Consider the following 22,835-nt stretch of genomic DNA (forward strand, 5'->3'; position numbering starts at 1 on the left):
CTGCCCGAGGCCTCTCGGCACTGGATGATCTCCCCCAGGGGGAAGGATGACACCACAGTTACCGGATGAGACTCGAAGTAATGTCGCAACTTTCGCCTCGTCAGGATCACTGCATACAACAGCTTCTGAACTTGTGGGTAGCGGATCTTGGTCTCGGACAGTACCTCGCTGACGAAGTAGACTGGCCTCTGAACGGGCAATGCATGCCCTTCTTCTTGCCTCTCGACCATAATTGCGGCGCTAACCACCTGAGTGGTCGCAGCGACGTAGACCAAGAGGGCTTCTCCATCAGTTGGGGGCACCAAGATAGGCGCCTTTGTAAGGAGCGCCTTCAAGTTCCCGAGAGCTTCCTCGGCCTCAGGGGTCCAAGCGAAACACTCGGTTTCCCTTAAGAGGCGGTACAGAGGCAGACCTCTTTCGCCGAGGCGTGAGATGAAGCGGCTCAGGGCCGCGAGACATCCCATGACCCTCTGTACGCCTTTTAAGTCCTTGATGGGCCCCATGCTGGTGATAGCTGCGATCTTCTCTGGGTTGGCTTCGATGCCTCGCTCGGAGACGATGAACCCCAAGAGCATGCCCTGGGGCACCCCGAAGACACACTTCTCGGGATTGAGCTTGACGCCTTTCGCTTCGAGACATCGGAATGTCACTTCAAGGTCGGAGAGGAGGTCGGAAGCCTTCCTTGCCTTGACTACGATGTCATCGACGTAGGCCTCGACTGTGCGACCGATGTGTTCGCCGAACACATGGTTCATGCACCGCTGGTACGTTGCGCCCGCATTCCTCAAACCGAACGGCATGGTGACATAGCAGTACATGCTGAAGGGCGTGATGAAAGAAGTCGCGAGCTGGTCGGACTCTTTCATCCGGATTTGGTGATACCCTGAGTAGGCATCGAGGAAGGACAGGGTTTCGCACCCAGCAGTGGAATCCACGATTTGATCGATGCGAGGTAGAGGGTGGGGAACCTTCGGACATGCTTTGTTGAGACCAGTGTAGTCTACACACATCCGCCATTTCCCCCCTTTCTTCCTCACAAGCACAGGGTTGGCAAGCCATTCGGGATGGAATACCTCTTTGATGAACCCTGCTGCCATTAGCTTGTGGATCTCCTCGCCTATCACTCTGCGCTTCTCCTCGTCGAATCGGCGCAGAGGCTGCCTGACGGGTCGGGCTCCGGCCCGAATATCCAGCGAGTGCTCGACGACATCCCTCGGTATGCCGAGCATGTCCGAGGGACTCCACGCAAAGACGTCGGCGTTTGCGCGGAGAAAGTCGACGAGCACTACTTCCTATTTGGGGTCGAGCCCGGAACCGATCCGGATCTGCTTGGAGGTGTCGCCACTGGGGTCGAGAGGGACGACCTTAACCGTCTCCGCTGGCCCGAAGTTGCCGGCATGACGCTTCACGTCTGGCACCTCTTTGGAGAGGTTTTCCAGGTCGGCGATGAGGGCCTCGGACTCGGCGAGGGCCTCGGTGTACTCCACGCACTCCACGTCGCATTCGAACGCGTGTTTGTACGTGGGGCCGACGGTGATGACCCCGTTGGGGCCCGGCATCTTGAGCTTCAGGTAGGTGTAGTTGGGGACGGCCATGAACTTCGCGTAGCATGGCCTCCCCAGTACCGCGTGGTAGGTTCCTCGGAACCCGACCACCTCGAACGTCAAAGTCTCCCTTCGGAAGTTGGAGGGCGTTCCGAAGCAGACGGGAAGGTCGAGTCGTCCGAGGGGCTGGACGCGCTTCCCAGGGATGATCCCGTGGAAGGGCGCAGCGCCTGCCCGGACGGAGGACAGATCGACGCGCAGGAGCCTGAGGGTCTCGGCGTAGATGATGTTGAGGCAGCTGCCCCCGTCCATCAGGACCTTGGTGAGCCTGACGTCGCCGACGATGGGGTCGACGACGAGCGGGTATTTCCCCGGGCTCGGCACGTGGTCGGGGTGGTCAGCTTGGTCGAAGGTGATGGGCTTGTCGGACCAGTCTAGGTAGACTGGCGCCGCCACCTTCACCGAGCATACCTCCCGGTGCTCTTGCTTGCGATGCCGAGCCGAGGCATTCGCCGCATGCCCACCGTAGATCATGAAGTAGTCGCGGACCTCGGGGTACTCTCCTGCTTGGTGATCTTCCTTCTTGTCATCGTCGCGGGCCCTGCCACCCTCTGCGGGCGGCCCGGCCCTGTGGAAGTGGCGCCGAAGCATGACGCACTCCTCGAGGGTGTGCTTGACGGGCCCCTGATGATAGGTGCACGGCTCCTTGAGCATCTTGTCGAAGAGGTTAGCACCTCCGGTGGGCTTCCGAGGGTTCTTGTACTCGGCGGCGGCGACAAGGTCCGCGTCGGCGGCGTCGCGTTTCGATTGCGACTTCTTCTTGCCTTTCTTCTTGGCGCCGCGCGGAGTAGACGCCTCGGGAGCCTCTTCCGATGGGCGGCCCTGGGGCTGCTTGTCCTTTCGGAAGATAGCCTCGACTGCCTCCTGGCCAGAGGCGAACTTGGTGGCGATGTCCATCAGCTCGCTCGCCCTGGTGGGGGTCTTGCGACCCAACTTACTCACCAGGTCGCGGCAGGTGGTGCCGGCAAGGAACGCGCCGATGACATCCGAGTCGGTGATGTTGGGCAGCTCGGTGCGCTGCTTCGAGAATCGCCGGATGTAGTCCCGGAGAGACTCTCCCGGCTGTTGCCGGTAGCTCCGGAGGTCCCAGGAATTCCCGGGGCGCACGTACGTGCCCTGGAAATTGCCGGCGAAGGCTTGGACCAAGTCATCCTAGTTGGAGATCTGCCCCGGAAGCAGGTGCTCCAACCAGGCGCGAGCAGTGTCGGAGAGGAACAGGGGGAGGTTGCGGATGATGAGGTTGTCGTCGTCCGTTCCACCCAGTTGGCAGGCCAGGCGGTAGTCTGCGAGCCACAGTTCCGGTCTCGTTTCCCCCGAGTACTTTGTGATAGTAGTCGAGGGTCGGAACCGGGTCGGGAACGGCGCCCGTCGGATGGCCCGGCTGAAGGCCTGCGGACCGGGTGGTTCGGGCGAGGGACTCCGATCCTCCCCGCTGTCGTAGCATCCCCCACGCCTGGGGTGGTAGCCTCGGCGCACCCTCTCGTCGAGGTGGGCCCGACGGTCGCGACGATGGCGCTCGTTGCCGAGGTGGCCCGGAGCCGCAGGCGCGGTGTTGCGCGTGCGCCCGGTGTAGACCGAGGCTTCCCGCATGAATTCGGGAAGTCGCGGCGTGAGGTTCCGAGGGGTATCCCTGCCTTCGGGAGGCAGAGCTCTCGGCCCGTCGGACCGCAGCGCCTTCCAGGAGATTCTTGAACTCTCCCTGGATTCGCAGACCCTGAGTGGTTGATGGCTCCGGCATCGCGCGGAGGAGCATCGCTGCGGCTGCCAGGTTCTGACCGACCCCGCTGGATGCGGGTAGCGGCCTGACCCTGACGTCGTTGGTGACGCGGTGCTGGAAACCTTGGGGCAGGTGACGTATTTCTCCGGCCAGGGGTTGGCCCGCCCATACCTGCCCGACGTCCCGGCGGATCAACTCAAGCGCTCCTGCTCCCTCGTCGAGCCTGGCCTGCGCCCCGCGGACTTGCTCGAGCTGTGGGTCGCGACCCCTTGCCGGAACGGGGACCACAGCTAGCTCCCGCGGGATGTCAGCGCGAGGCACCGGCCTAGGGAGATCACCGTCCTCCGGCATGCCGAGACGGTTGCCTTCGGAGGGACCCCCTAGCTCGACGTGGAAACATTCGCGGCTTGGGCCGCAGTCCTCGTCGTCAAGGCTGCGGCTACCGTCGGAACAATCGGAGAGGCAGTAGTCACATGCGGTCATAAAGTCCCACATGGCACTGGGGTTGCCAAGTCCGGAGAAATCCCAACAGATGCTGGGATCGTCGTCTTCCTCGGACCCAGAGGGCCCGTAGGTCGAGACGTCCGTCAACCGGTCCCAAGGCGACCGCATACGAAACCCGAAAGGGGTTGCACTTGCCTCAACGAGAGCGCCCGCCAAAGCAAGGTCGCTAGGCGGGTTGAGGCCGAGTCGAAATGACGTAAGATGGGAATCAGTCGGTACCTTTTGGTCGACGAGGAGCGACATAGTCACGTCGGGGACTGGTTGCACCGTCGTCTTGGGTACGAGGGCGACGTCCTGCAAGCCCTCCGCGAGCGCGTTGGCGTCGTCCGCTTGCTCGGGATTGGTGTGTCGCGGGGGGACGGCGCTCGCCTTCGTCTCCAATGCGAGGTCGACGCCTGACGCGCCCCCCGTTGGGGCGCTGGGGACGTCGATTCGCTCGACAGCCGACGAAGCGCGGCCTCCCGCTTGGCCTTGGTTGCCCCGCCTCCTCCTCCGTTGGCGGGGGAGAGGACGGGGCGAGCTCGAATGTTGTTCTTCCACCACGCGGGGAAGATGTTGTCGATTCCGCCGCCGGCGGGCGGGTTGTCGGCCGCCATTGTCGTTGTCGCGCGGCGGTGGAAGGAGTATCATGTCGTAGCTGCCGTCGAAGGGCATGAACTCAAGACTCTCGAAACGGAGCACCGTCCCGGGCCGGAGAGGTTGCTGGAGACTGCCCATCTGGAGCTTGACGGGAAGCTGTTCGTCAGCACGCAGCAGGCCCCTACCTGGCGCGCCAACTGTCGGCGTTTCGAGACCGGGGGGTCCCTAAGCCGACGAGTGAGTGTGCCGCGTGCCCCAGCCCAGATGGGTCGAGCGCGTGGGCGAGCGCGAAGGGGGGAAAGCGAGGTGGCCGGAGACAGGCGTGAGAGAGGTGGAAATCCCGTGGCCTTCGTGTTCGTCCCGCGCCCAGGTCGGGTGCGCTTGCAGTAGGGGGTTACAAGCGTCCACGCGGGTGAGGGAGGCGAGCGGCCCCAAGAGAGCGCCTGTCTCATCCTCGTCCCCGCGCGGCCAACCTTCTCTAAGAAGGCCCTGGTCCTTCCTTTTATAGGCGTAAGGAGAGGATCCAGGTGTACAATGGGGATGTAGCAGAGTGCTACGTGTCTAGCGGAGGGAGAGCTAGCGCCCTAAGTACATGCCAATGTGGCAGCCGGAGAGATCTTGGCACCCTGCTGGTGTGATGTCGTGGCTGTCGGAGGAGCAACGGAGCCTGGCGGAGGGACAGCTGTCGGAGTGGTTGAGTCCTTGCTGACGTCCCCCTGCTTCCGTAAGAGAGCTGAGAGCCACCGTCGTCACAGGGCTAGCAAGGCGCCATCATTGCCTATCTGGCGGAGCTAGCCAGACGGGACACCGGTCTTGTTCTCTGCGGCCCGAGTCGGCTCGGGGTAGGGTGATGATGGCGCTTCCTGTTGACGTGGCGGGCCCGTGCCCTAGGTCGGGCGACGTGGAGGCTCCTCCGAAGCCGAGGTCGAGTCTGTCTCCCATGGCCGAGGCCGAGCCCGAGCCCCTGGGTCGGGCGAGGTGGAGGTTGTTCGGCAGAGGCCAGGGCGGAGTCCGAGCCCTGGGGTCGGGCGAAGCGGAGTTCGTCGTCTTCCGGGGCTGAGCCCGAGTCCGAGCCCTGGGTCGGGCGGAGCGGAGTTCACCGTCTTCCGGGGCTTAGCCCGAGTCCGAGCCCTGGGTCGGGCGGAGCGGAGTTCGCCGTCTTCCGGGGCTTAGCCCGAGTCCGAGCCCTGGGTCGGGCGGAGCGGAGTTCGCCGTCTTCCGGGGCTTAGCCCGAGTCCGAGCCCTAGGTCGGGCGGAGCGGAGTTCACCGTCTTCCGGGGCTGAGCCCGAGTCCGAGCCCTGGGTCGGGCGGAGTGGAGTTCGCCGTCTTCCGGAGCTTAGCCCGAGTCCGAGCCCTGGGTCGGGCGGAGCGGAGTTTCCTATGGCGCCTTTGGCAGGGCCTGACTGCCTGTCAGTCTCACTCTGTCAAGCGGCGCTGCAGTCGGAGTGGCGCAGGCGGCGCTGTCCTTCTGTCAGACCGGTCAGTGGAGCGGCGAAGTGACGGCGGTCACTTCGGCTCTGCCGGGGGGCGCGCGTCAGGATAAAGGTGTCAGGCCACCTTTGCGTTAAATGCTCCTGCGACTCGGTCGGTCGGTGCGGCGATTTAGTCAGGGTTGCTTCTTAGCGAAGGCAAGGCCTCGGGCGAGCCGGAGATGTGTCCGCCGTTAAAGGGGGGCCTCGGGCGAGACGGAAATCCCTCGGGGTCGGCTGCCCTTGTCCGAGGCTAGGCTCGGGCGAGGCGTGATCGAGTCGCTCGTATGGACTGATCCCTGACTTAATCGCACCCATCAGGCCTCTGCAGCTTTATGCTGATGGGGGTTACCAGCTGAGAATTAGGCGTCTTGAGGGTACCCCTAATTATGGTCCCCGACAGGGTTCATCAAAGAGGTATTCCATCCTGAATGGCTTGTCAACCCTGTGCTTGTGAGAAAGAAAGGAGGGAAATGGCGGATGTGTGTAGACTACACTGGTCTAAACAAAGCATGTCCGAAGGTTCCCTACCCTCTGCCTCGCATCGATCAAATTGTGGATTCCACTGCTGGGTGTGAAACCCTGTCTTTCCTCGATGCCTACTCAGGGTATCACCAAATCAGGATGAAAGAGTCCAACCAGCTCGCGACTTCTTTCATCACACCTTTTGGCATTTATTGCTACGTTACTATGCCATTTGGTTTGAGGAATGCGGGTGCGACGTACCAAAGGTGCATGAACCACGTGTTCGGCGAACACATTGGTCGAACGGTCGAGGCTTACGTCGATGACATCGTAGTCAAGACGAGGAAAGCCTCCGACCTCCTTTCCGACCTTGAAACGACATTCCGGTGTCTCAAGGTGAAAGGCGTAAAACTCAATCCCGAGAAGTGCGTCTTCGGAGTCCCCCGAGGCATGCTCTTGGGGTTCATCGTCTCCGAGCGGGGCATCGAGGCCAACCCGGAGAAAATCGCGGCCATCACCAACATGGGGCCCATCAAGGACTTGAAAGGCGTACAGAGGGTCATTGGATGCCTTGCGGCTCTGAGCCGCTTCATCTCGTGCCTCGGCGAAAGAGGCCTACCCCTGTACCGCCTCTTAAGAAAGGCCGAGTGCTTCACTTGGACCCCTGAGGCCGAGGAAGCCCTCGGGAACCTGAAGGCGCTCCTCACGAACGCGCCCATCTTGGTGCCCCCCGCTGCCGGAGAAGCCCTCTTGATCTACGTCGCCGCTACCACTCAGGTGGTCAGCGCCGCGATCGTGGTTGAGAGACGAGAAGAAGGGCATGCATTGCCCGTCCAGTGGCCGGTCTACTTTATCAGTGAGGTACTGTCCGAGACCAAGATCCGCTACCCACAAATTCAGAAGCTGCTGTACGCGGTGATTCTGACGCGGTGGAAGTTGCGACACTACTTCGAGTCTCATCCGGTGACTGTGGTGTCGTCCTTCCCCCTGGGGGAGATCATCCAGTGCCGAGAGGCCTCAGGTAGGATTGCAAAGTGGGCGGTGGAAATCATGGGCGAGACAATCTCGTTCGCCCCTCGGAAGGCCATCAAGTCCCAAGTCTTGGCGGACTTTGTAGCTGAATGGGTCGACACCCAGCTCCCGGCAGTTTCGATCCAATCGGAACTCTGGACCATGTTTTTCGACGGGTCGCTGATGAAAACAGGGGCAGGCGCGGGCCTGCTCTTCATCTCGCCCCTCGGGAAGCACCTCCGCTACGTGCTGCGCCTCCATTTCTCGGCGTCCAACAACGTGGCTGAGTACGAGGCTCTGGTCAATGGGTTGCGCATCGCAATCGAGCTAGGGGTCCGACGCCTCGACGCTCGCGGTGACTCGCAGCTTGTCATTGACCAAGTCATGAAGAACTCCCACTGCCGCGACCCGAAGATGGAAGCCTACTGCGACGAGGTTCGGCATCTGGAAGACAAGTTCTACGGGCTCGAGCTCAACCACATCGCCCGACGATACAACGAGACTGCGGACGAGCTGGCTAAGATAGCCTCGGGGCGAACAACGGTTCCCCCGGATGTCTTCTCCTGAGACCTACATCAACCCTCAGTCAAGACCGACGACACGCCCGAGCCCGAGAAGGCCTCGACCCAGCCCGAGGCGCCCTCGGCTCAGCCCGAGGCACCCTCGGTCCCCGAGGTGAGGCACTGCGTGTCGAGGAAGAGCGGAGCGGGGTCACGCCTAATCGAAACTGGCAGACCCCGTACCTGCAATATCTCCACCGAGTAGAGCTGCCCCTCGACCGAGCCGAAGCTCGGCGACTGGCGCGGCGCGCCAAGTCGTTCGTCTTGCTGGGGGACGAGAAGGAGCTCTACCAACGCAGCCCCTCAGGCATCCTCCAGTGATGCATATCCATCGCCGAAGGCCAGGAGCTCTTACAAGAAATACACTCGGGGGCTTGCGGTCATCACGCAGCGCCTCGAGCCCTTGTTGGAAACGCCTTCCGACAAGGTTTCTACTGGCCGACCGTGGTGGCCGACGCCACTAGAATTGTCCGCACCTGCCAAGGGTGTCAATTCTACGCAAGGCAGACCCACCTGCCCGCTCAGGCTCTGCAGACAATACCCATCACCTGGTCGTTTGCTGTGTGGGGCCTGGACCTCGTCGGTCCCTTGCAGAAGGCACCCGGGGGCTACACGCACCTGCTGGTCGCCATCGACAATTTCTCCAAGTGGATCGAGGTCCGACCCCTAAACAGCATCAGGTCCGAACAGGCGGTGGCGTTCTTTACCAACATCATTTATCGCTTTGGGGTCCCGAACTCCATCATCACCGACAACGGCACCCAGTTCATCGACAGAAAGTTCCTGGACTTCTGCGAGGATCACCACATCCGGGTGGACTGGGCCGCCGTGGCTCATCCCATGACGAATGGGCAAGTAGAGCGTGCCAACGGCATGATTCTGCAAGGACTCAAGCCACGGATCTACAACGACCTCAACAAGTTTGGCAAGCGATGGATGAAGGAGCTCCCCTCGGTGGTCTGGAGCCCGAGGACAACGCCGAGCCGAGCCACGGGTTTCACACCGTTCTTTCTAGTCTATGGGGCCGAGGCCATCTTGCCCACATACTTAGAATACGGTTCCCCGAGGGCGAGGGCCTACGACGACCAAAGCAATCGAACAAACCGAGAAGACTCAATGGACCAGCTGGAGGAGGCTCGGGACATGGCCTTACTACACTCGGCGCAGTATCAGCAGTCCCTGCGACACTACCACGCCCGAGGGGTTTGGTCCCGAGACCTCCGGGTGGGCGACTTGGTGCTGCGGCTGCGACATGACGCCCGAGGGCGGCACAAGCTCACGCCACCCTGGGAAGGGCCGTTCGTCATCGCCAAGGTTCTGAAGCCCGGGACATACAAGCTGGCCAACAGTCAAGGCGAGGTCTACAACAACGCTTGGAACATCCGACAGCTACGTCGCTTCTACCCTTAAGATGCTTTCAAGTCGTTCGTACACCTCGTTCACATACAAAGTCTAACCATCAAGGAAAGTCAGCCTTGCCTCGGCAAAGCCCGACCCTCCCTCGGGGGCTAGAAGGGGGGAACCCCCTCTGCGTCAAAATTTTCCTCGGAAAAGATCTTTTCTGCGAGAACGTCTTTCGTGCTTTTCGACTACTTCGAAAGTGGGATCATGAAAACGACGGAGTACACGTAAGCAGCCAAGGCTGACCGAGCCGAGGGACTCCTACGCCTCTGGGATACGGATACCTCACTCATCACCTTCTGCGATAAGTAACTCACGCTCGGATAAGCGATTCTACGGACCGAACAAGTCTTAACACTCAAAAACTCTTCTGCCAAAACGATTTTTCGTGCCTTCTCGACTATATCGATAGCAGAATCCTACGGACGGGTAAGGGTACACGTAAGCGGCAAGGCCGACCGAGCCGAGGGACTCCTACGCCTCCGGGATACGGATACCTCACTCGTCACCTTCCGTGAGAAGTAACTCTCGCTCGGACAGACAATTCTGTTACCGTCAAATAAGTCCAGATATTCGAAACAAGAGAAAAGGAAATGCAGCTTTACAACACGACGACAGTATGTTTGGGCCTCGGCGGCCGCAGAAAACATACGCACACTACAAGATGAACCGATCCTGCAGGCTCAGACGTCGACGGAGGGGGAGCAGCAGCACCCTCGGCGTCAACTCCACCTTCGGCGAAGTCCGACCAAGCCTCGGACGACAACAAGGTCGAAGGATCTCCGCTCCGAAGGACGACGTCGGCGCCACGCCCGGGCTATCGCCGCCAGGGTCTCCTTCAGGAATCCGGCCCGAGCAGACGGCTCGGCCGCCCGCCCCGAAGCCTCAGCCAACTGTCCTCCGAGGACACCAGCCCGGCTCGTGGCTTCGACAACTCGACTCCGGCGTCGGTCCCGCCAGTGGACGGCCCGGCCAGGCTCTGGCCGACGAAGTCTTCTTTTTGAGCCAACTCTGCCTCTGTCCATGCTAACACCGCTGCCTCCGGCTTCGGCTCATCGAAGAGCGGCCGAGGGTTCCCTTAACTAAGCAAGAGAAGCCTCGGGCGGCAAGGACGGCTGAGCCGAGGGACTCCTACGCCTTCGGGATACGGATACCTCACTCGTCACCTTCGCACGAGGCAACTCACGCTTGGCAAAGCGGTCCAGCTAGCCGACAGGCGAGTCCTAGCGCTCGAAATAAGGAAAAAACACGGCTCCGTGCCAAAAATACATACATGTTCAGGCCCCGACAGCCATAATGAACAGACACCGGCACTCAAGGTGCCATTACAAACGGAACTCCGGTTCCGCCCCCGCGGGTACGAATAACCCCCCACATTGGAGGGCCCGCAGGGCGACAAGGCTCCAGGTGGCTCACCGCCGCCCGCTCCGGCAGCAGCGACAACGACCTCTGCTCCAGGTGGCCAAACTGCAGCGGCGATGGCCTCAGGGCGGACGCCGCTGCAACAATGCCCTCGCCCACGTCTCCACTCGAGGGGCGAGGACAAGCTATCAAAGCCAAAGAGCCGGAGGCCCGGAGCGCGGATGGTGGCGGTGATCCCGTCGGCGATGAGGACTTCTTCAGCCGCCACCACCTCAGCGCCGACGACGGAAGCCATCTGTCCACCGGCAGATCCCCACTCGGATCCTCCCGGACGAGCGAAGCACCGACCTCCGCGCAGAGGCGCCATACCGGGGCAAAGGCAGGACAGCCCCAGAACACGAACGCCGCCCTAGCAGTGCGCGACGTCTTGGGCGGTCCTCCGGTGCGCGCGGCGCGACAACCGCTCTCGCGGCGGGAGGGGGCACCGGGAGCCGAGCCAGAGCCAGCTGAGCCAGCGAGCCCAACGCGCTGAAGCTGACGACGCTCGCCGCCGACCAGCCCCGCGTTGTCGAAGTCCGGCCCTCCCGCTAGGCCGGTGAGCGCCCTCTCCCTTGAATGCTGAGGGAGAAGGTGACCCACGAACCCGCGCGGGAGGTAGAGCTCCGGCTCAGCCCGGCCTCCGCCCCAGCCAGGATGATGAAGATCCTTGAAGCTGAGGGCGGGGCCAAGATCGCAGCCCGACTCGCTTCTCCCCACCATCGAACTGGTGGTCACCGTCTTGGGTGACCACCGGCGAGGGGATGCAGCCGGACTGCCTGATGAAAATCCTTGAAGTCGAACGATGGCTTAAGGTACCAACTTCCGCAAAGTTGCGTTCCTCCAACGACAGCAAGACGAAAGCGACGCAAGTGTCCCCCATCCGGGGGCTCGGAAGGTGGAGAGATGCGATGCATGAGGGGAGCACGAAGACATGGTTGCCTTTCAAGGGGGTCACCCTCCTTTTAAAGGTAACTCTCCCCACTTGCGTCCCCAGCTGTCACGGGCTGAGTCTTCTCCAACACGCTCCAAGGTCCTCCCCCTACGACACGAGGGCTGGGTCCCACGCATCGTGCAAGCTGGCCCAGGACAGAAGGAGCCAAAACCGCCGCGCGCGGTGCGCGTAACTGCCCAGCGGTTACGAGCATTCCTCCACTTTCGCCCAGACCAGCGGGTGAAAGGGCGGACCGCCATGCAGGCGGCATGCAACCGCACCAAGGGGGCGCACCCTTTCGACTTCGACGAGTCCCGCATGGAGGCCCAGGCCCACACGTCATGTAACCGGCGCGCCGGTTACTACGTGCGAGAAACTGCACCGCCACTTGCGCCAGTACCGCGCCTCCTCGACTGCGGAACCAGTGCCGCGACTCGAGGCGACCCTGCGCACGGCCCAACAGTGCCAACCGAGCACATCGGTCATGGGTCGGTCAGCCGCGGGAGAAGGCGCGACGGTCAATACGGCCAGAAATGGGCCGGCAGTGATGGCGGAGGCAGGCGGGCCGAAGCAGCGGTCAAGTCGTCAGCAAGCTCACGTCCTCTCCTGGGACAGCGAGAGAACCCTCTCCCACGGTGTGAAGACGACGCGCCCGTGTTCCGTTCCTCGAACAGCTCGCGCATGCGCAACAGCTGCCCCGCGAACCACTCATCCCGTCGCATTAACTCCGCGGCAGAACAGGTGGCACCTTTGGCAGGCGAAGCAGGCGACGCTTCACCTCCGCCATAATGACCGCGTCGAAAAAGGTGTGCCACGTCGTTCGATTTCGTATCCTTTTCCTTTTTCCTCTTTCTCTCTCTTACAACAGGGACCGGGAAAGGGGATATTCCGAAAGGGATCCTTCTCCGCGAAGGAAGTGGGCCCCGAGCCCCCTACTGATCAGAGGTTCGAAGGCTAGCCCCTCGGAAGGGTTCGACAGCCGCCTCAGAGCACTCGGGCTCCGCGCCCCCCTACTGATCAGAGGTTCGAAGGCTGGCCCCTCGGAAGGGTTCGACAGCCGCCTCAGAGCACTCGGGCTCCGCGCTCACTACTGGTCAGAGGTTCAAAGGCCGGCCCCTTGGAAGGGTTCAACGGCCGCCTCAGGCCACTCGGGCTCCGTGCCCACTACTGATCAGGGGTTCGTAGGCTGGCCCCCGAAGGGTTCGACAGCCGCCTCAGACGCAGAGCGAGGGATGACCCTGGGTACGTTCGATACATAACCAAGGCTCGGGCTACGCTCCCGAGGTACCCTAGGACATATCCGAGACCAACAGGAACGATCTTGTAACGGAATCCCACCAGAGGGAGGCATCGAGCCCTCGGACCCCATCAAAAGGGGACCGGGTCCGGCAAATCACCCGCAGGTACTTTTGGAGCGCACCTCCGGGCCACTAGCCGACCCCTAACGAATGGGGCACGGGCGTCCACTCGGATTACCCGTTAGCAGCTCACTGGAGACACCATGTTCGGCGCCCTCCGAGGGCAACATGGCGCTTTCCCCCCTCCTCCTTGCGGAAAGGCGACGCAGGGGCGTATGTAAAAAAAGTCGAGTCTGTCCTTGACCGTCCTCTCGCGTTGTGCGGAGGCTCGGGGGCTGCTCTCGCAAACCCGGCTCTGGCCAAACTGTTGACAACGTCAACATACCAGCCCGAGAACTTGGGACTCGACTGTGCACCCGGGCTACGGCCAGTTCGCATGAGGGAACAACCAGACCGGTCGAAGCATCACGAAACGCATTAAGACCTCGAAGGAGTCAAACCACTCCTCCGAGGCCTCGGGGGCTACACCCGGCGGGTGCGCTCGCGCGCACCCACCGGAACGAAACGCAACCGAGAAAGGCCAGTCCCCTTGCAAAAAAGTGCGACAAAAGCCTCCAAGCGAGTATTAACACTCCCTTCGAGACTCGGGGGCTACTGTCGGGGACCATAATTAGGGGTACCCCCAAGACTCCTAACCTCAGCTGGTAACCCCCATCAGCACAAAGCTGCGAAGGCCTGATGGGTGCGATTAAGTCAAGGCTCGGTCCACTCAAGGGACACGACCTCGCCTCGCCCGAGCCCAGCCTCGGGCAAGGGCAGCCGACCCCGGAGGATTCACGTCTTGCCCGAGGGCCCCCTCAAGCAACGGACACACCTTCGGCTCCCCCGAGGCCCAGTCTTCACCGAGAAGCAACCTTGGCCGGATCGCCACACCGACCGACCGTATCGCAGGAGCATTTAATGCAAGGATAGCCTGACACCTTATCCTGACGCGCGCCCTTCAGTCGACAGAGCCGAAGTGACCGCAGTCACTTCGCCGCTCCACTGACCGGCCTGACAAGAAGATAGCGCCACCTGCGCGCTCCGACTGCTGTGCCACTCGACAGAGAGAGGCTGAAGCAGCCAAGTCCGGCCTCGGGCGCCATAGGAAGCTCTGCCTCGCCCGACCCCAGGGCTCGGACTCGGCCTCGGCCCCGGAAGACGACGAACTCCGCCTCGCCCGACGCTAGGGCTCGGACTCGGCATCGCTCCGGAAGACGACGAACTCCGCCTCGCCCGACCCCAGGGCTCGGACTCGGCCTCGGCTCCGGAAGACGACGAACTCCGCCTCGCCCGACCCTAGGGCTCGGACTCAGCCTTGGCCTCAGACGATGGTCTCCGCCTCGCTCGACCCGGGGCTCGGACTCGACCTCGACCTCAGAAAACAGACTCGACCTCGACCTCGGAGGAGCCTCCGCCTCGCCCGACCCAGGGCTCGGACCGACCACGTCACAGGGGGGCCATCATTACCCTACCCCTAGCTAGCTCAGGCTACGGGGAACAAGACCGACATCCCATCTGGCTCGCCCCGGTAAACAAATAATGATGGCGCCCCGCGTGCTCCATGACGATGGCGGCTCTCAGCCCCTTACGGAAGCAAGGAGACGTCAGCAAAGACTCGACAGCCCCGACAGCTGTCCTTCTGCAAGGCTCCAGTGCTCCTCTGATGGCCACGACATCACATGAACAGGGTGCCAAAACCTCTCCGGCTGCCACGACGGCATGTACTTAGGGCACTAGCTCCTCTCTGCTAGACACGTTAGCACACTGCTACATCTCCTATTGTACACCTGGGCCCTCTCCTTACGCCTATAAAAGAAAGGTCCAGGGCACTCGTACGAGAAGGTTGGTCGCGCGGGAGAACGGGACGGCGCGTACAGGCCTCTCACCCCTCCCACGCGGACGCTTGTAACCCCCTACTGCAAAGGCATTTACATTTCTTGCTAGGGCAATTAGGATTCCTACCAAAATTAGATAAGCATTGGTTCCTTTATAAAACCGGTACTAATAGTGAAGCATTCAGTACCCGTTTCTGGCTAGAGTTCTCCCCAATAAATGCAGCCCCTTTCTTAAACCTTTCTCATTTGTGAGCACTGAATGTGTTGAGTAAGTGTCAATGAGTGTGTCACTCTGTTTATGTACCACCGAAAGTTTTAAATAAGTATGTTGAGTGTCATTGCCGCATTGATGCCACGTCCCTCAAATATCTTTTACACACTCTCAAAATAATGTTTATCTATATTTTTCTTTTTTCTTTACTCTCTAGTTTTTCTGTTTTATTTCCTGTTCAAGGGCTAGTTTATTATAAGGGCATCTTCATCCCTCGCATTAAACCATTTGCCTGAAATCCCTTGGACGAAGATTGCCAGTGACAGAGAAAATCAAACGTATTTTCACACTTTCTTGTACTAAAAATATGTAATACCCTCTTAAGATTTATATATTCTATAAAAGAGCTATACATACATTTTGATATTTGTATGTGCTCGTATCTATTGTAAATATATTGTATTTTGTATCTGCACATACGTATTATTGTATTCTTTGTCAATATCATATCATTGCAAAAAAATTTAAAAATCATTTTAGTACCAGTTTTAGTTTAGAATCTGTAATAAAGCATATAATGTTAGTATTGGTTCTTGGCTAGAACAAATATTAATGTTCAGCATTAACACTAGTTTTACACAAGAACCGGTACTAATATGCAACCTATATAATCTCTCCCAAGTCCCACGAACCCTAGGCACCATTTTATTGCCTCACTCTATTGTTGTCTTCTGACCTCCGCCACTGTCGTCATTAGCGCCACCATCGCCGGAAGCGCCACCGTCGTCGCATCGTCGCCGCAACTACATTGTCCTCACCGCCCTCAACATTGTTAGAGGTTGACACTAATATAATGTTTTTCTGTTGAGTAATAGGGTATGTTTAAGAAATGTGTTTTTAGATATGTTTAGGAAAGGTTTAGACACAGTTTAATAGGAGATATGTTTCAACAAGAAATATTAGGTTAATTTAACATATATATTTCATTTATTTGGACATGCTACGTACACAATTTTTTGGTCAATTGCTTGTTTTATTTTGGACAAGTTTGAACAAAAAAATATTCTCGTTAATTTGTATCTTTAGTTACATACATACAAGTTCAATCGCCTAAACAGTAAAACTAAAATGTCAAATAGAATGAGTTTCTTCGGGTTCTTGCTCCGCCACAGGTTGTGCGTCTCAACGTCGACCACGCGAAAGCTTCGAACTTGGTCGTGTCTGACATCGGCCACACGCACCCAACCTAAAGCTATTGTATGTGTCAGTCCTCACCAACGAACGTGCCAATCGTTGTGCATCGGAATTAGGTAACCTCAAGGTTACATGCATTTGACTTAAGTTTTCAATTCAATTTTTTTATCAATTGACTTGTCTCGTTCAATTAAAGTTACAGTCGGAAGTGTGGAAGCTTCCTTGCAAGATTTAATAATGCCTTTTGATTTACATAAAAATATTATATACATATTTTGTGTGATGTAAGCTTTTTTTTCATATTTACACTGAACTGATAGAAATTCAAAGAGAGATTTGTCTTGGTCTGTATAATCATAAGTTTCTTTTTCGAGAAGACGATAATTGGAGAACCATCAAGATACTGTAATTGAATAGGTAATATTTAACAATTTTGCAAAAAAACTGAGTTTAGAAGAAGTAAAAACATATTATTAAAATGGAAAAGAGAGTCAAAGATAAAAATGTAACAGTGGAATCTATATTATAATCTCAAACACATTTTCACCTTTAGACACTTTCTAATTGACATTTGTAATGCAGGAAGGAAAAGAATGACTAAGGGAAAATGTGAGTACATGACTTACTGTGTTCGATTATGTGGACCCAGACTTTGTCTTGATTCTCCAACTGAAATCGTCCCGACTGCTCCTGCTGCTCCATTCAACATAAAGAGGTGGAAGGCGTCACACGTAGGTACTAGTTAGGTACTAGTTTACAGACTAATTCAAGCATTGGTCAAAAAATTTCTAGGCAGCTACCAGAACACACAAAAAACAGTACATGGTATTTTCAATGATTCAATAAATGTGGCGAAGTGTATTAAAAAACTCAAGATGTGTGGTTTTAGAGGCAAGGTGCTTCATCTTGGTCTCAAAATACTAATAGAGGATTGGGAACATCGTCAGTTATTCATGACATTAGAAGACTCTGAAGCAAAAGACTATCTTTTAGCTCTCGTTGATGCTTAGCAAGACGATGTTGTACTAATGTTGAATGTTTGCGAACAATATATTGAGTTGTGAAATACGAAGTGATTGTGAGCTATGTGTTGTGAGCTATGCAGTGGTGATTGTTATGAATTATATTTGTTTTATATTGTATGCATGTTATGAACTTTGTGATATTTGTTTTTGCTTCTCTGCATTGATACATATATACATATCAAAATGTAAATACATTAAATATGTTTTTGGGTGAACTTATAGTATTAGTTCTTAGCTAGAACCGGTTCTAAAAATGATCTTAAGTATCGGTTCAATTTTACACGGGGTACTAAAAGGTGGTCATTTATTATCGGTTCTTGGCGTGAACCAGTACTAAAGTCTCCTTTTTTTGAGACATTTAGTCTCGGCCGGATTCCAAGTACAGGTTGAGGATTCGATACGGTAGATGGTTTCCAACCGGTGAAGTCGCATTCTGCAGAAGTGGTGTATTTTAACCGTGGTAATCATCAGCGCATGCATGGATCGATCAATCGCTGCAGTAGTAGTCCAGAAAGCGCTGTTGGTTTGTGCATATCACGCATGTTGGTAATTGCCATGCACTGAAGCCAAGCAAAAAGAAAATGGAACCATATGCATGCTTGCCCTGTCGGTAGGTAGGTGTGTTAATAAAGCAATGTAACGCAGAGATCACGAGTATACCTAACAATAATGTCGATCGATGCCGGCCTTACGCAAATGTGCTATATAGTGGGACCTGCGCTTTTGTATGCCCATGCATGAGTGTGCTCGAGCCTTTTCTAGTATATATTATATTATATTATATTATATATATTATATATATATAAGAAAATGTTGATTTTGCCTACCCTTAATTTTTCCCCAATAATATGACGTGTTGCGATTCGCCCGGAAGACGCGCCATTGACCGCGCGTAGGGCTGGATATCGAGCCACCTCGGCTCGGCTCGACCGAGTTCGAGCTGGCTCGTTAAGTTAACGAGCCAGCTCGGCTCGGATCGTTAACCAACTGAGCCAGAAGAGCAGCTCGGATCGGCTCGTTAACGAGCTCGAGCTGGCCGTTTGGCTAACGAGCCACAGCAAAAAAACCACATATATATACTGTTGTACACAAATACAAAAATAATTTGACACCAGAAAATAGTTCACAGGTGAAAAGACAAATCAAATTTCATAATCAGGCATTCAACCTGCAACATTCATCAATCATCAGTTCTAAAATTCAGAAATTCATGGCTTCATGCATCAGTGCATCACACACAGATTCACAGTTCACAGAATCACAGCATCAGAAATTCAGAATTATGTGATCAGCCAACCAGGCAAGTAGGCAACCAGCCAACCACTATTCCAGTTCCACTAACCATGCGTCCATGCGACCATGCAGTGCTTCTGTGATCACTGATCAGTCCATGGCTTCAACGTCAATTCATGGCTTAATTTACAGAAGTAGCCACCACGGCACCACACCAAAATTACATAACCACTAGAATTTACAACCAAGTAACCAACTAACCAATAACAGTTAACCACAAAAAGGACGACACTACCGCACTACTGACTAGTGCACTACTGTTACTGTCTACTGCACTAGCAGGCTAGCAGCTTAGCAGGAGTGCAGGACATGCACAAAGACACAAAGTGCACAACAAGTCAGCTAGACTAGACAACATACAGCAACATGCCACCAAAACCAAAAGGCTAGCATCCACCATTAGCACATCTTTCTTCGGCCTGTAAAAAACTTTATAAATCAGCATAGTTTATAAATCAATACAATTATACAACACTATTGATGTTGGTAGCTATTATACTTACTAATTGCTTGCCACCACACCCTTAGGGAACTCCACAAACTCGATATCACCATCGTCCCCCTCCTGAGCAGTCCATACATGAGTACATGACACATCAGTATTACATAGAACAAAAGTTAAAAGAAACATTAGATGTAGTTTCTATGTTACAGCCTATAATAAGATTACATACCACAAGAATAGGTGCAGTTTTCTCATGTTGAGAGCCCATTATCCAACTAGATGCACAAATTAGTGCTTGAACTGTTGAAGGCTTCAAAGAACTCCGATAATCATCAACCACTCTTCCTCCAGTACTAAAAGTGGACTCTGATGATACACTACTTGCTGGGACAGCCAAAAATCTCTTTGCCATACTAGAGACTACTGGAAACCTATGAGCATGTTGTTGCCAATAGGGGAGCAAGCTGAAATTCTTATCACTGGTAGGCACATTTGGTTCATCTAAATAAATAAGCAACTCTGATTTTGAACCTTCTGTAGCACTAGACTCCAAATAATTCTAAAATTCATCTGAAACTACAGCTGCTAGTGAACTGTTTGTACCCATTGATGAAGAGGTTGTCTGAGTGTTTTGGTTAATGTCACCCATTTTTTGGCGATACAACAACTCATATTTCTTATACAACCTTTCCAACTCTTTGTTGATCTCATCAAACTCCTTTTCACACCTAATGAAGTCATAAATCTGACCAAAGCACCATTTAATATACCTCATTTTAAACCTAGGATCAAGGATCGTAGCAATAACCATGATATTGTTCCTCTTTTCCCAATATTTATCAAATTTTTCTAACATGTCAGCAGCCATACTCCATAGATATGGATCACCAGAATTCTTTGCTCCAATTAATGCAATCTTTACTTTCACTATATAAGGGTAGAAGACATTGGCTGTGGGATAAAGTGATCCTGAAAATGCAGTGGTTGCTCCAGCCATTGTCCCTAAGATTGGTCTAATCTGTTCATACATGTCCCATTGTGACTGCGAAGGCTCCCACAAATAGTTATGATCTTTTTCAGCATAGTAACCAAAAGCAGTCCTATAGTGAATGCAAGTATCCAACATTCTATATGTTGAACTCCACCTTGTTTTACATCAAGAGAGAGCCCTTTTCCAACTTTTACAGCATACTCTTTGCAAACATCCATAAACTTGTACATTCTACTAGGTGATCTCTTGAAATATTTTACTGTTTCCCTAAGGTTACTTATGAGATCATCTATCGGTTGCAAGCCATCATTTACAGTCAAATTGACTATGTGTGAAGCACAACGAACATGAAAATACAAGGGATCAAATTGTGTATTCCTTCTAGCAAGAAGCTTGGATGTCAAATTGGTGATGGCAACATCATTATTTGAAGCATTATCAAGTGTGATTGTGATAACTTTATCTTCAATTTTCCATTCAACTAGGCACTCAAAAATAGCTTGAGCTATCACTACACCAGTGTGGGGAGGATCCAACTCCACAAAGTTCAGTACACGACATTGCAATTCCCAATTTTCATCTATGTAGTGTCCAACCAAACTCATGTATTGGACATTTTGGTTAGATGTCCACAGATCGGTAGTCAAACTTATGGATTCAGTCTCTCTAAGAGTTTTCTTTAGAAGGTCCTTTTCAGATTCATACACTTTCATGCACTCATTTTTTAGTCTTTCTACCAATACTTTCATAGCTGTTATTCATCCATTTCATCAAGATATTAAACCATCTGTGCTCTACCATTCGAAGTGAATACTCATGAACAATAATCATCTTAGCAATCAAATTTCTAGTGTGATCATGATCATATTCAGTGGGATTAACAACAAGAGAACCATCATCAAGAGCGAAGCTGATAGTACCTTGAGCAACCTTTGATTTTGCATTGGCCAACTTGTTCTGGTAGGCGGTGCACTTATCAAGATGTCGATTCAGCTGTGATGTTGGACCCCCAGGTTGATACACATACAGTTTGTAACAAAACTTGCACTTGGCCTTCGTCACCATTTCCCCAAACTTCTTCTTTGATTGAACTTCGACCACCTTAAAATACTTCCAGCAATCTGCTCGCTTCACCCTCTTGACCTTACACTTTGAAGGAGATAATGGAACATCACCCTTTGCCCTTTTGACTCCTCTCTTTGCATTATGAACCTCATCTTCACCCTGGCTCCCACCATCCTCTGAAGATAGGCTTAGAGAGAAATCATCCTCCATGTCGAGGCTATTGTCCTCGTCCTTGTCTTCCTCCTCTCTAGAATTAGTTGTTGGCTCCTGCATTTCAATCCAACATTACAATCTAGCATACAACAAAAAATGTGAAGACAACAAAAGATTAGCATTTGGAGTTTTGGATACTCACCACAGATATAGAAACATTAGACCGATTGCCGGACGCCGATGATGCTGTTGTTGCATGCATCTTCTGCATCGAAATGGGTGGCTTCTTTGTGAGTTGCTTGGTTCGAGTTCGAGATCGAGACCCCAAACTTGCTGGCAATGGAGTGTTCTCCTCCTCCATAGTGCTTGAACTGTTGAAATGGTACATATTAATACAGTCCCAGTATCAGTGAATCAGTCTCTCTTGAAGCCACTTCTCATATGTGAAAAGGTATAAATCCTAATAAAACTATCACACAATAATGTAGCCATTTCTCTTCATACCATGTCACTTAGGCAGCAGCAGCAGCCATGGCGAGTCCGCGAGTTGGCCGACGGCGAGGCTCTTGGCTTGGGGCGACGACGAGGGTCTTCGGATGATGGCGAGTTGGCGACTGGCGAGTCCGCGAGTCCGCACGGGCGACGGTCTTCAGGCGCGCGCACGGGCGTGCCGCGTGCCGCGTGCGGACCTGCTGCCCGGCCACCCCGTGCCGGCGTGCCGTGTCTCGATGCGGGAGCAGTGGCCAGTGGACGCCGCCGCCCGCCGGTGGCCGCTTGACCGGTGGCGCTGGAGTGGAGGTGGAGTGGAGCCTGGAGGCAGCGCCGACCGCCGAGCGCCCGAGCCGCCGTGACGTCTAGGGTTTGTGGCGGATTTGCGAACTGCGATTGCGAATTTGGGACTGCGCTGCGCCCTGCGCGTTGCCGCGTTGGCCGCGGGCTGAGGATTCTAGAAGTGGCGCTGGAAATAGGAATGCAAGAAGGATTAGTGGGCTCAGCCGCTCAGGAAATGGGCTGACAGCTGATGGGCCAAGTCAAAGAAGCGAAAGTGGCGCTGGAATGTTGCAGCTCGGTTAGCTCGCGAGCTGGCTCGAGCTCAGCTCGAGCTGACTCGTTAAGAAACCGAGCTGGGACGCTGGCTCAGCTCGTGTAAAAATTCAAACGATCCGATCCGAGTCGAGCCGAGCAGGCTACGAGCCGAGCGAGCCAACGAGCCACAAGTATTTCGTCCAGCCCTAACCGCGCGACACCATGCACGCAGGTGTATGTACAGTGCAAGAGTCTGGCCGGGCAGGGGCATGGCTGGAGGCTGCAGCCGGCGTCTCTCCCCCTGCGCGCAGACCGTTGGGCGCCACGGTGCAGGCGGCGTGGGGGCGTTGTGGGTTGTCTTCTATTTGTCGCTGCCGGCGGTAGGCGGGGCAGAGGGGATCTCTGCCGGTGCAGCCCAACAGGGGCCCTGAAAGCCACCCCTGCAGCCCTGCTGGGCCTGGGCGGACGACACCCCACATGCGCCGTGCATGACGATGACGATGACGATGCAGCCGCGAGACAAAAGGTCCAGCACCCCGGTGATCCGGCGGCCAGCTAACCCAACCATCTGGAAGTACAGCAGATGGAACGCGCGTCACTTTCGTGGCTCCGAA

The sequence above is a fragment of the Zea mays genome, chromosome 4, assembly GCF_902167145.1.
Source record: "Zea mays cultivar B73 chromosome 4, Zm-B73-REFERENCE-NAM-5.0, whole genome shotgun sequence".
Lineage (NCBI taxonomy): Eukaryota > Viridiplantae > Streptophyta > Magnoliopsida > Poales > Poaceae > Zea > Zea mays.